The 14,246-nt window shown below is 42.1% G+C and overlaps 2 long non-coding RNA genes across 2 annotated transcripts; one reads left to right on the forward strand and one right to left on the reverse strand.

Annotated features, from left to right (window-relative positions):
- Positions 1–2,706: 2,706 nt before the first annotated feature.
- On the reverse strand, positions 2,707–3,576 carry LOC141134491 (uncharacterized). Its single transcript, XR_012243170.1, has 3 exons — positions 3,285–3,576; positions 3,064–3,195; positions 2,707–2,875 (listed from the first exon to the last, which is right to left on the reverse strand). It is a non-coding gene; the product is annotated as an uncharacterized lncRNA (long non-coding RNA).
- Positions 3,577–13,239: 9,663 nt separating this feature from the next.
- On the forward strand, positions 13,240–13,768 carry LOC141134492 (uncharacterized). Its single transcript, XR_012243171.1, has 3 exons — positions 13,240–13,291; positions 13,389–13,547; positions 13,637–13,768. It is a non-coding gene; the product is annotated as an uncharacterized lncRNA (long non-coding RNA).
- Positions 13,769–14,246: the final 478 nt, after the last annotated feature.

Consider the following 14,246-nt stretch of genomic DNA (forward strand, 5'->3'; position numbering starts at 1 on the left):
TGCTGATGCTGGTCTTTGCAAGGCTCATGGCTCGGCCATCTTGAGGCCTTGCTCTGGGTGCTGGTTTGGGCCTAAACTCCATGCAGCACAGAGCTCTCTCTATCAACAGCGTGAGAACAGCCAAGGATGTGATGAGTATGTTTTTGTATTGTGTTCTGATTGGAAGCTATGTAACATTGTAATACCTTTTTAATACTTTTATGTTAGTTTCCTAATTCCTTGGGAAATAAATAAGATTTGATTACTTACTAAGCAGATGTGTTTGTTATATCAGACTTATATATATCTGCTTATCAGACTCTTATAGATTAGCAATTATAGGGACTAGACAAATTAATACATGTATGCAATAGTTATATAAGATATATTAGATTGTATATTATTGCATTGATTCTTTCAGACTGAGATGTGCTACTGAATAGGGATGAGCCGAACACCCCCCGGTTCGGTTTGCACCAGAACCTGCGAAGGGAACGAAAATTTGCACAAACATTAGAACCCCATTGACGTCTATGGGACTCGAACGTTCGAAATCAAAAGTGCTCATTTTAAAGGCTAATTTGCATGGCATTGTCCTAAAAAGGGTTTGGGGACCCGGGTTCTGCCCCAAGGGACATGTATCAATGCAAAAAAAAGTTTTAAAATCGGCCATTTTTTTCGGGAGCAGTGATTTTAATAATGCTTAAAGTAAAAAAAAAATTAAATATTCCTTTAAATATCGTACCTGGGGGTATCTATAGTATGCCTGTAAATTGGCGCGTGTTTCCCGTGCTTAGAACAGTCCCTGCACAAAATTACATTTTTAAAGGAATAAAAGTAATTTAAAACTGCTTGCAGCTTTAATGTAATGTCGGGTCCTGGCAATATGGATGAAAATCAGTGAGACAAAGGCATGGGTACCCCCCAGTCCATTAGCAGGCCTCTTGGGTCTGGGCTAATGGATGGGCTAATAATGGATATTAAGGGGAACCCCGCACCCAAATTAAAAAAAGGAAAGGCGTGGGGCCACCAGGCCCTATATACTCTGAACAGCAGTATACAGGCGGTGCAAACAGGGACTGTAGGTTTGTTGTTAAGTAGAATCTGTTTGTAATTTTGCACTGGTACATTTTTAACATGTTTAGCTCCAGCCAAAAAAAATCTATTTTAAGCTATTTGGAAAACATAGGGAAGGGTTATTTGTTTTGCTGTCTGTGCTCCCCTTCAGAAGATTTCACCTTACTTTCTGTCCCAGTGACAAATGTTTTTAGAAATTTGGGGGTTTTAGTGAAACAAGGATTGGTGATAAAGCATCAGTGGAAAGGAAAAACATTTTTTCCATATTAACTTTTACAGGAGAGAATTTCCCTTCCTAGGGGTAGATTTCATCTCACTTCCTGTTGTCTCCTTCCGTTTGCAAGTAGGAGTCATTTGTAAGTTGGATTGTTTGAAAGTAGAGGCCTTCCCTATATACTCTGCAGAAATTTGGGCCTTAGGTGTTGGTGTTGCCACAACACTGTAAGCCCTCACAGGGCCCTGCTGTGAAATATTAGATCAAGAATTGTAATTGCATGCCCCTGTTGAACAGGGGCAGAAAAATTGGGCCTTGGGTGATGGTGGTGGTGGTGTCACAACACTGTAAGTCTTCACAGTTACTCTTGGTGGGCGCTGGAACAGGCCCTCCTGTGAAATATTAGATCAAGAATTGTAATTACATGCAGCTGTTGAACAGGGGCAGAAAAATGGGGCCTTTGGTGGTGGTAGTGCTGGTGCCACAACACTGTAAGTCCTCACAGTTACTCTTGGTGCGTGCAGAAACGGGCCCTGCTGTGAAAAATTAGATCAAGAATTGTAATTACATGCACCGGTTGAACAGGGGCAGAAAAATTGGGCCTTTGGTGGTGGTGCTGGTGCCACAAAACTGCAACCCCTCACAGATGCTTTAGTAGGAGCGCAGGAACGAGCCCTGCTGCAAAGTATTGCATCAAAAATTGTAATTACACGCCCTGTTAAACAGGGGCTGAAAAATTGGGCCTTAGCCACTGGTGGCGGCACCCAGAACCAAAATGTTCTTACAAGCTATCAGCATGATCATTGAGGAGGAAGAGGATAATCACTCAGAATAACAGGATAGTCACTCAGCATCAGCATAGGCAGTCTTGAAGTGATCTGACATTTCAAAAAAAAATATTCGGTTACATCAGCATCAGGTGCTTGGTAGCTGGTGGTGATCCAATATTGATTCATTTTTATGAAGGTCAGTCGATCGACCAAGTCGGTGGACAGACGCACCCTGTGATCGGTTACAAAGCCTCCAGCAGCACTAAATGCGCGTTCCAAAAGAACGCTGGATGCAGGACAAGCCAGTAGCTCAATTGCATACTGTGCAAGCTCTGGCCAGTGATCCATCCTCAAGACCCAGTAAACCAGAGGATTTTCGGTGGGAAAGGTGTCCAAGTCAGATCTTGCCCCTAGGTATTCCTGTACCATGTAAAACAGACGCTGGCGATGGTTGCCGGAACCAATCATACCTTGGGGCTGCACCACTCCTTCTTTGACTGTAGAGGGGGAGGGGAAAAAGATTTTTTTTCCCCCAAGGGACTTTTAAGGTGCTCTTTAAATCAACAATTTAATCAAAAAATTTCTGTACAATTATATAAAAAAGATTTTTTATTTTATTAAATCAAGATTAAAACATCTGTGCCTCACATGAAAAAATGAGACATGATTCTAAAAATACTTAGACATGAACAATTTCACCTAAATTCACTCACATTATATAGTGCAACATAAAGCAACTACTTAAAGGTGCCATGACAATCTGCCGCTTGCTCGACATGTTTCGCTCTAGTACGAGCTTCTTCAGGAGTTTTAAAGGCAATGATTGTAGTGGACTCTAAATAATGAGAAAATGGGCAATGATCAATACATCCATAGTTTAAACATATACAGAATGCATCCAATAATCTTGGATTCAATTGGTAGAATAAAGATTAGTACAGAACATTCCAATACATACACATGAGTTTGAAACCAAACAATCCAACCGATTATATATAGAAGATTTGAATTTACATATCTTACCAGGCTGTAGTACAACGTAAATGCTTGAATAGAATAAAACTGCTGCCAATTTCAAACCGGGGGTTTCTCATATAGGAGGGACCTCGCTGCCATAAAGTGACCACAGGGGAATATAAAGTACTTAAAAAGGCCCTTTAAGAAACACAGATAAACTGTAGATTAGAATAGAAGAGAGGGATCGCATCTGATGTCATTCACCTTTAATTTAGGGAGTGTATTACCTTTAGTAGAACCAATCATAAATCCTGGCCTGGAACATAGAAGTTTCACAGCCTATACAAATTCTATGAATAGAGATGGCATCATGATCTGGTGAACTGATCCCTGGTAAATGCACAATTTAATTGTCCAAAGGGAGCGATTCCCATCAGAACAGTTTTCTAAACAGAGAAAAAGAAAATACAATGAAAGGACCATTAGGATTCAAAGAGTGCGGCTTACTGTCAATGGTGACAGGGCTGCAAAGAAATAACTTACTTTGGAGACATTGATACGGCACGCGGGCTTGAGAAAGCTTCATGCATCCTCTGTGGAACGGCACCAGTAACAGAACTATGAGCGGTGTGTAACTGCCTTTATATACCCCCATCACGGCGGCGTCTGATCTCACCGCCGGGATGCGGACGCTCACTGAGATTACCTGCGTCATGACGTGAGGGGACGTAGCGGCGTCATTCTGACGTCAGCGGCGTCCATAAAGCTCAGTGGGCATGTTGGTATAGTTTGAGCCCGTAAAGCGTATAGGCGCCAACAGCGCCATCTTGGCTAAGGGAAAAGATAAGGGAAAGGCAAATAATGCCCGTCCAAGAATACTGTTGCTATCCTAAAACCTTAAGGGAGATATTTCCTAAGATGGTATTAAAGGCTCATAAAAATAGTTGTTTGGTCTAAGAACCCCAACGTAACATGACCGGACTCAATTGTATAGGGCCACCACCATGGGGGCGATTGGTTCTTCACCTCCAACGGTGGGTGCCCCGGGCGTCCGTGTGGTCTAGATTGACAGGGATGGCCCCAATATGAGAATCTTTCCGGGAAGTTTTTACCAAACGATTGGAAATGGGAGCAAAATTTATAAATATATACTAACAACTATAGCCTGCAAGATAAATAACAGCAACCCAGTGGAGGTTCAATGATGTCACAAACATAATACAAAGTATACATGGTCATATTTCAACTATTTATATCCGTTTTATACAGCTCATATATACAAATAATGCCAACTCAATTTAGAGTTGGAAGTGTTGGATATAATTAATGACCAAAAAAAAAAAAAAAAAAAAGGAAAGAGAGAGAGGGAGAGGCCAAACCAAAGCTGAAGATGCCTCAGTTTTCAAAGAAATGGCTTGAAACTGAACGCATCATTCATGCCTGGATATTTAAGGGCCGACAACTCGTGTATCCAGCGTGCCTCCTTTTGAAGGAGGAGCCTATCGTAATCTCCCCCTCTATCTCCAGGAGGAATATGTTCCAGAGCAAAGAAATGTAAGCAGTTAGTGTCAAAATTATGCTGTAGACCCGCGTGGCGGCTGATCGGAATCTCCATTCTTTTTTTCCGTATCAGGGAGACATGATCCCTGATTCGACAGAAAAAGGGTCTCTTAGTCTTTCCGATATAAAACATCTTACATTCGCATAGCATAATGTACACAATGCCAATGGATTGACACGTTACTGCAAATCTTGGTTTGTATAGGTGCCCATTGGGCAATAGAAGATTTCGGGTCGCCAAAATATACCTGCAATAGGAACAATGATGGCAAGGTCTGCTGCCCCTGTCAGTTTCTCTAACTTTAATAGTGTGGCTTTCATAGTGACTGTGTACCAACGAATCCCTCAGAGATCGACATCGTCTAAACGTAATCTCCGGATATGGGTTTAAATGTTTGGCCACTTTTTCGTCCCCCATCAATAAGTACAGTACCAATACTTGCTAAGGATTTCACGTGTTTGTTTATGTTGACTAGAGTAAGTAGTGATGAGTCTGACTCCAGGATTCGCTTTTTTAAATCTAGTGTTGTGTAGAAGAGAAGCTCTATTTTGATAAGGTATGCTTTTTTAAGGCATTTTTTTTAATTTCAATAGTTTTTATTGTTTTGAAAGTATTAAACAGTACAAGTTGTAAACAATACAGAATGTACACAATACATATTGTAAGCAGTACAATTCGTATACAGTTTCGTGTATTTAGGTATTCTTCTACGTCGCAATTTTGCCTTATACACCTTAACTATTGTTGATTATCGTTTATATGCTGGTATAAACTTCATACTAGATATCTATTTCAAGAATAAGCTAGTAAAACTTGGACTAGTGTTCCGTCCATATACGATTGGGTTGTACTAATAGTAACCATGTTAAAGAAACATAAATAATAACAATTAAATAAAATACAAACAGAAAATATGCAGCTTCGTTTTCTTCATATGAGTGGGTTTTAGGTTATCAGGACGAAGATAAGTTTACCTTTGGTGGTTCTTAGCGTACCATTTTATCCATCTGGACCATTTGGATTGTGATTTCATATAGTGACCCTGGGTTGCTGCAAACATACATTCGTAAGAAGCGTGAGTGTTGGTCAGCTCAATAATTTCACTGAGAGTGGGAGGTTTGGTATCCTTCCAATGTCTGAGGATTGTTAACCTAGTGCTAAGCAGTATATGTATTATTATAGTTCTAATGGTTACTGGTATATTTTCTATGCCTAATGAAAGGACAGCCAGGTCTGCTTTCGGGGTAACCGTAGTCCCAGTTATTGCTGATAGTAATATGAATACTTTTTGCCATAATGTATGTATACCTGGGCATTCCCATATAATATGATGTAGTGTTCCTACTTGTCCACAGTTCCTCCAGCATAAAGGCGAGGATTGTTGAGCAAATTTAGAAATTCGGTATGGTGTTAGATACCAATTTAGTGTTATTTTATGAGTTGTCTCCCACAGGTTAACGCATTTAGTGGCTGCAAATGTGTTACATAAGGCTTTTTGCCATTGTTCCTCAGTGTAAGAAGTACCCAATTTGTGTTCCCATGCTATGATATTGTCAGTTTTGGTGAACACCTGTTTGTTGTTGAGTGAATTATAAAATAGAGATATGCCTTTTATGTTGGTGTGTGGGTTTGTGAGGTATAGGAATACTCTCCTTGGCACTTTAATGGAAGTGTTGTGGTATTTTTGAAGAAGATGTGATATCTGGATGTAGCTATAATAATCGTGGTCCTCCAATCCGTACTCGGCTTGTAGGGATCCAAATGTTTTGAGAATTGGACCTTTCATGAGATCCTCTAGTGTTTGTATGCCTCTGGATGACCAATGTGCTATGTGTAAATTTGGTATAACCATAGTTAGGCTGGATGTAGTAATCGGAATTCTTTTTGTTGTTTGATTTGTGAATTTTAATGATATGTATGTCTTCCAAGCTAGTAATGTAGCAACCATAGTAGGAGATAAGAGTGCTTGGGTGTATGTCTGTATGTCGGATGACAGCAACAGGTCAGTCAGGTTTGACCTAGGGACCTGCGCTGTCTCCAGTTCTAGCCATCTGTGGATCTGAGATTGGGATAGCCAATATTTGGCTTGTGAGAGTATTGCTGCTATATAGTAGTCTTTTAAGATGACGTGTCCTATTCCTCCGGCTTCCTTAGATCTGGTAAGTTTCATGAATCTGCATCTAGCTTTCCTACCCTGCCAAAGAAATCTATTAATCTGGGATTGTGCATTTGAAAAAAAAGAATTCGGTACAGGGACCGGGAGCGTTCTAAATAGATAGAGCAGTTGTGGTAGAACCATCATCTTGAACGCTGCCAATCTTCCCGTCCACGATAGTTCGACCTTGGCAAGATCAGAAAGCTTCTTTTTTAAAACTTCCAGGAATGAGGTGTAGTTGGCAGCCACTAGGCTATCCAGTGTTGCTGTTAGGGTTATGCCCAGGTATTTTATCCCTTTATTTTCCCAGGAATATGGGAATCTTGAGCTAAGTTTAGCTTGTATACCAGGATCGATGCCTATCCCCATTATGTATGATTTGCTCTCATTCACTTTGTAATAGGATATTTTATTGAACATTTCTAAAGTGCTGTGTACCAAAGCCAGGGAAGTTTCCACATTGGTCAAGATCATGATTATGTCGTCCGCGAATAAGCTGATCTTATGAGTGGACTTAGCCATGCAGAAACCTTTGATGTCGGGATGGGAGCGGATATAAATAGCGAGAGGTTCCATAAGTAAATTAAAAATTAATGGGGACAGGGGGCAGCCCTGTCTGGTCCCATTTGATATGCTAAATGGTTTAGATAGTACTCCCGATGTAAATACTTGGGCTGTAGGTTTAGAGTACAAGGCCAAGATTGCTGAAAGAATGGTGCCAGAGAAACCGAACCTGCCCAGGACCTGAGTAAGGTATTGCCAGTGAATGCGATCAAAGGCCTTCTCTGCGTCCAGCGCCAACAGCAGAGAAGGCCTTTTGTACACCCTAGCTAAATGTATGATGTTTGTCAACCTGCGGGTAGCATCGGACGTCTGACGGCCTTTGGTAAACCCGGTTTGGTCAGGGTGTATGAGAAGGGGGAGTATGTTTATTAATCGGGATGCAATAATTTTGGCATATATTTTCAGGTCAGTGTTAAGCAGAGAGATGGGTCTGAAATTTGAGGGGGTATTGGGTTCCTTCCCCGGCTTTGGCAGCGTCACAATTATTGCACTCAGCATTTCTGGTGGGAAAGAGGCAGAGGCAGCAGCGGTATTGAAAGTACGTTCCATATATGGAATTAATAGATGTTTAAAAGTTTTATAATAATCCCCAGAGAATCCGTCTGGGCCTGGCGATTTGTTACTGGGGAGGGAATCTATGGTTTTATGCAATTCTTCTGTGCTGAATTTTTGATTTAAGATTTGTATATGTTCATCTGTGAGGGAGGGCATATCTAAGTGTTGAAGGAAAGACATAATTGCCTCAGTGCTAGGTTGTATGGTGTTCGAATCGTCCTTTAAATTGTATAATGTGCTATAATAGTGACTAAATGCGTCTGCTATGTCTTGGGGGTGGTAGAGTTTGTGTTTAGTTATAGGGTGTAATATATAAGGGATCTTTGACTTGTGTCTGAGGCCTTTTATTCTATGCGCTAAAGTTTTACCAGCTTTATTGCCAGTAGCATAGTAAGTCATTTTAAGTTTTTTTGAGGATCTTTCAAAACTGTCCAGTAGTAATAATCTTAAATCATTACGTAATTGTGTAAGATGTTGGGACACTATAGGGGATGTTTTTTGTTTGTTGTTGGTTTCAAGCAGAAATATTTTGTCTGTTAGTTCCTTTACCTTTTGTTGCTGCTGCCTTTTGGCTCTCGCCCCCAGCTGTATAAAGATACCGCGTATATATGCCTTGTGAGAGTTCCAAAGCATGAATTGATCCTGCACAGAGGAATCGTTAACGCTAAAAAACTCTTTCAAATGTTGACTTATAGTATTTTTAGAGTCTAGTTGTTGCATTAAATATGAATTGGACCTCCACATCTGTGGAGCACTGCAATTGGATTTATCGTTTATAGCTAGAGTGATGGACGCGTGGTCGGACCACGTGATGGAGTTGATGGTTGTAGATGTCGTTTGGGCTAAGGTGTTTTGGTCTACAAGAAAAAGATCAATTCGAGAGTAAACTCTATGTGAAGCTGAAAAAAAGGTGTAGTCCCTTTCGCCTGCATGCATGCACCTCCAGGCATCAAAAAGGTCCTGATTGTGAAGTGTGGTCAGGAGAGAGATACCCGGGCGTCTGGTACTAGAGGAAGAGTCCATACTTGAATCAGGGGTTGTGTTGAAGTCTCCACACAGTATTAATCTTCCTTTTTGGTGGGCCTTGATCTTTCGTAGAAGTTTGTGAAGAAAGCGTATCTGGTGTTGGTTGGGCGCATACACATTGACAATAGTGTATGTGATGGAGTTGAGGTCACAAATCAAGATTAAATACCGACCTCCTGGGTCTTTGATTGTTTCGTGGACCGAAAACGCCACTGTGTCCCGTATGGCTGTAAGGACCCCTTTTGTTTTATTTGGGGCATTGGCTGTGAAGATATAAGGGAAATTCCTGTGAGTGCAGGAAGGGGTAGCTGTGTCGGAGAAGTGCGTTTCCTGTACGCAGATAATGTCAGATTTGTTAGAAAGGGCCTCTTTCCACATTGACTTCCTCTTAACGGGGTGGTTGAGGCCTTTCGCATTAATAGAGAGGAGTTTTATACCCATGATTGAGGGATTTGTATGTTATCCGGGGTTTTGTGATATGTAGTCATTTTTGAGGTGATGTTGCCCTCTAGTGGTGTTTCCAGAGATGGCAAGAGATAGGCATTATGTAGTATGACATAGCTTGAGATGTACTCACATTTGGGAGGCTGTGCGGTGATGTATTCAGGTTGAAAGCATATAGTGGTGAGAGTTCTTATCTTCATTTTTGTTGTTGGGATAGAGCATGTCCTTTGCGTTACTTGTACATGTTCTGGCTGCTGCGGGTCCAGATTCAATAAAAGAAAAAAAGAGAAGAGAAACATAAACAACACAAATATAAACTGAAATGCAGTGCATTTATCAAACTTGTGTGGGATCAGCATTTTCAAGAGCTGAGCCCAAATCTGAAGACACAAACTTTAAGGTACAGCTAATTGCTGTTCAAGCAAGTGGAGGGAAAAAGTTCAAGCCTTTGAGCTTTTAAACAGGTTTCCAGGTATTAGCAGGTTGTAAATTAACCATCCTGGGTTAAGAGTGTGATTTTGCGTTTTTTGTGGTGACCATCTTCCACGCAGGCTCCACTGATCTGGGTGTTTTGGCCATGTTCGTCTCCTTTTCAGGTACAATTTTCCATTCCTCCAGGAGGGATAGACCTTTTTCTAGAGAATTTACCACGTGGGTGTGTCCATCTTTAGTTATAGTGAGTTTGGTGGGGTAGCCCCATCTGTAGGTGATGTGGTGGTTTCTCAGTGCTTTGGTGATGGTATTTAAGTTTTTCCTTTTTTGCAGGGTATGCTGAGAGAGATCAGCGTAGAACTGTAGATGCTGAAATTGCGCAGGGATTTGATCTTTCTGGCGCACGATCAACATCAGTTGTTCCTTGGCATGATAAAAATGTAGACGCAGGATCACATCCCTAGGGATGTGCTCTGACAGGTGTGACGGTTTTGGCAAACGGTGTATTCTGTCTATTGTGATCTCCATGTCAGAAAGACCAGGTAGGAGAGATTTGAACAGTGAGGAGGCATAGGATCTTAAGTCAGTTTGCAGGACTGTTTCAGGGATCCCCCTAATTTTTAGATTGTTCCTCCTATTACGGTCCTCAATGTCTGCGATTTTGTCCTTCATCCATTCAGTATCTCTCTCCCTCTCCTCATGAGAGTCCACTAGATCATTAATAGTAACAGCATATTCTCCCATCTTTTGCTCTATATGCTCAACCCTTGTTTCTACAGCCTGAAGATTGGTGTTGAATTTGTGCATACACTTCATCATATCTGATTGCAGTGAGCTTCTTAATGATAGAAGCATATCTTTCAGTACTGTGTCTATCACTGGTTGATGCATGGTTGGGAAAGTTTCAATAGAATCAGGGAGTTCACGTGTGTCATCCCCTGAATCTATGCCTGGGCTTGCCGCTCCGAGAGATCCCTCTCCATCCATCCTGAATTTTGCTTTGGCAGGGCTACCAGATGGCGGTGAGGGAGAGTATGGTTGTGGGCATTCAGGAGAGGGGCTATTTTTTTGTCTGTGGCTGCCCTGCCTAGACAGATGGCCGGCGGGAATATTAGCTGGGGTAGAGGACGACCCGGCGCCATCTTGCCTACCGTCATGTTGCTTCATGGTATAGAAGTCCGTCAGGCGCTGTGGCTTCCTTTGTTCTTTTCTTTTCCTGGACATCCTCTCCTCTTTGTCCCAGGGTGAATCGCCAGCTGAGGGTAGCAAAACGGGACCCGATGGTATGCTTTGTGCCGCTATATTCCTGGTTTATACCGGAGCTCCGGACTTATGCTGCCATCTAGCTCAAGCGCAGGCCACGCTTTTTAAGGCATTTTTTGCTATATCCTCGATTAAGGAAGCGTAAACGTAAACATTCAGCTTCCTTTTCAAAGTCAGACTCATCACTACAATTGTGTTTTGCTTGCAAGTATTGCCCATAGGGCACACTAGTGATAAGGGGAGCTGGGTGAGAACTGGTGGCATGCAGCAGGGAATTTCCTGCGGAAGATTTACGGTATAGGGTTGTTCTAATGCTACCATCTGGTTTAACTATGATTTGAGTATCCAAAAAGGTCAGACTGGATTGACTGAATTCAACCGTGAACTTAAGGTTGAACCTATTGATTTTTAAATTTTCCAAAAAGGACAGAAGAAGATCTTTAGGGCCCACCCATATGAAAAAGACGTCGTCAATAAATCTCCTCCATAGGGGGATTTGTTCCATATATTGCTGCATATCGTCTCTGGAAAATAATTCCCGTTCCCACCCCCCCAGATACAGGTTGGCATAGGAGGGGGCACACTTGGTCCCCATGGCCACCCCCTGTATCTGGAGGTAGTGGGATCCCCCAAATAGGAAGATGTTGTTAGAGAGGATGAACAGCAATAAGTTCAAAATGAACCCATTATACTGGGAGGATATCTCATGATTTTGAGAAATGAAATCTTTAACAATCTCCACCCCCTGCTGATGGGGAATAGAGTTGTATAAGGCCTCCACGTCGAGGGCTACCAGCCACGCGCCCACGGGAAGGGAGATCCCATCGAGGGCGCATAGCAGGTCATTGGTGTCCTGAAGATAGGACACCAAACCCTCGACGTGGGGCCTAAGGAAGTCATCAATTAATTGGCTGGCTGTCTCCGTGAGACTGCCATTACCGGAGACAATTGGGCGGCCTGGGGGTTTAGTCTGGCTTTTATGAATCTTAGGAAGTGCGTATAGTGTGGGTATTCGCGGAGATGTAACATTTAGGAATTCTCAAGTAGACTTATTGATAAGACCGCTACGGTAGGCAGAACCAATTAGGTATTGGTAGCGGTTAATGGTTAGAGTAACGTGAGTTGGTGATACTTTGCGGTACCATTCCTGGTTCTGGACAATGGCCAGCACCATGGACTCGTATTGGCCCCTGTCCATCACCACCAGGTTACCGCCCTTATCGGCAGGCTTGATAATAATGTTTTGATTTGATTGTAAAGATTTTAAAGCCCTGGTTTGAGAGGGGGTTACGTTGGTTTCGGAAGTATTCCTCCATTTAGTTTCCATAATCTCTTTGGTGACTTGGGTTGTGAATGCCCATACATTGGGATAGCCTTGCAGGGCAGGAAATTTGGAGGATTTGGGTTTGTAGTTACGAGGTATGACAATATTCGGAAAGTGGGGATGGACCAATGGGGGTGGGGAAGGGGGCGGGGGATCAACAGCCGTTTCAAAGGCATAAGCCTCGAGCAGGTCTGTTTCATTGATCCCCCCCTCCTCCCACAGCTCCATTAGGTCCTCCATAGCCTTGATGTCATTAATGGACATATCCTTCCAAAGAGGGTTATCCAGAGATGAACTCTGGATAGATGGAGGTGGCCTATCATAGAGGATTTTAAACATAAGTTTCCTCGAAAATAAATTAAGGTCTTTTATCAGTTCAAAGGGGTCCACCTTCCGCGTAGGGCAGAAGGTAAGACCCAGTTTTAACACAGAAATTTGTTCTGCCGAAAGAGGACAAGAGGAGATGTTGATCACCTCGAGTTGAGTTTCTGGGGCTTGGGATTCCCCAAATCTGAACTCATGGGTCTTTTGGGGTCCGACATCATCTGTGTGAAAATCGGAGCTGGACGAAAATCCTGCTGCGAAGGGAAAGTATTAGCATTACTTACCGAGGTGCTCAGACCAGTTGTGGGTGCACAGGTGGATGTACAAGTGTTAGGAAGTGGTTCAAAGTGTACCGGTGCGCTAGTGAGTGAACTTTTGTTCGCACCCGCTCGAGTAACCATAGGTGTCTTAGGGTTAGGAGTGCTTTATGGACGCCGCTGACGTCAGAATGACGCCGCTACGTCCCCCCATGTCATGACGCAGGTAATCTCAGTGAGCGTCCGCATCCCGGCGGTGAGATCAGACGCTGCCGTGATGGGGGTATATAAAGGCGGTTACACACCGCTCATAGTTCTGTTACCGGTGCCGTTCCACAGAGGATGCGTGAAGCTTTCTCAAGCCCGCGTGCCGTATCAATGTCTCCAAAGTAAGTTATTTCTTTGCAGCCCTGTCACCATTGACAGTAAGCCGCACTCTTTGAATCCTAATGGTCCTTTCATTGTATTTTCTTTTTCTCTGTTTAGAAAACTGTTCTGATGGGAATCGCTCCCTTTGGACAATTAAATTGTGCATTTACCAGGGATCAGTTCACCAGATCATGATGCCATCTCTATTCATAGAATTTGTATAGGCTGTGAAACTTCTATGTTCCAGGCCAGGATTTATGATTGGTTCTACTAAAGGTAATACACTCCCTAAATTAAAGGTGAATGACATCAGATGCGATCCCTCTCTTCTATTCTAATCTACAGTTTATCTGTGTTTCTTAAAGGGCCTTTTTAAGTACTTTATATTCCCCTGTGGTCACTTTATGGCAGCGAGGTCCCTCCTATATGAGAAACCCCCGGTTTAAAATTGGCAGCAGTTTTATTCTATTCAAGCATTTACGTTGTACTACAGCCTGGTAAGATATGTAAATTCAAATCTTCTATATATAATCGGTTGGATTGTTTGGTTTCAAACTCATGTGTATGTATTGGAATGTTCTGTACTAATCTTTATTCTACCAATTGAATCCAAGATTATTGGATGCATTCTGTATATGTTTAAACTATGGATGTATTGATCATTGCCCATTTTCTCATTATTTAGAGTCCACTACAATCATTGCCTTTAAAACTCCTGAAGAAGCTCGTACTAGAGCGAAACATGTCGAGCAAGCGGCAGATTGTCATGGCACCTTTAAGTAGTTGCTTTATGTTGCACTATATAATGTGAATGAATTTAGGTGAAATTGTTCATGTCTAAGTATTTTTAGAATCATGTCTCATTTTTTCATGTGAGGCACAGATGTTTTAATCTTGATTTAATAAAATAAAAAATCTTTTTTATATAATTGTACAGAAATTTTTTGATTAAATTGTTGATTTAAAGAGCACCTT

Source organism: Aquarana catesbeiana, linkage group LG03, assembly GCF_042186555.1.
Source record: "Aquarana catesbeiana isolate 2022-GZ linkage group LG03, ASM4218655v1, whole genome shotgun sequence".
NCBI classification, from domain to species: Eukaryota; Metazoa; Chordata; class Amphibia; order Anura; family Ranidae; genus Aquarana; species Aquarana catesbeiana.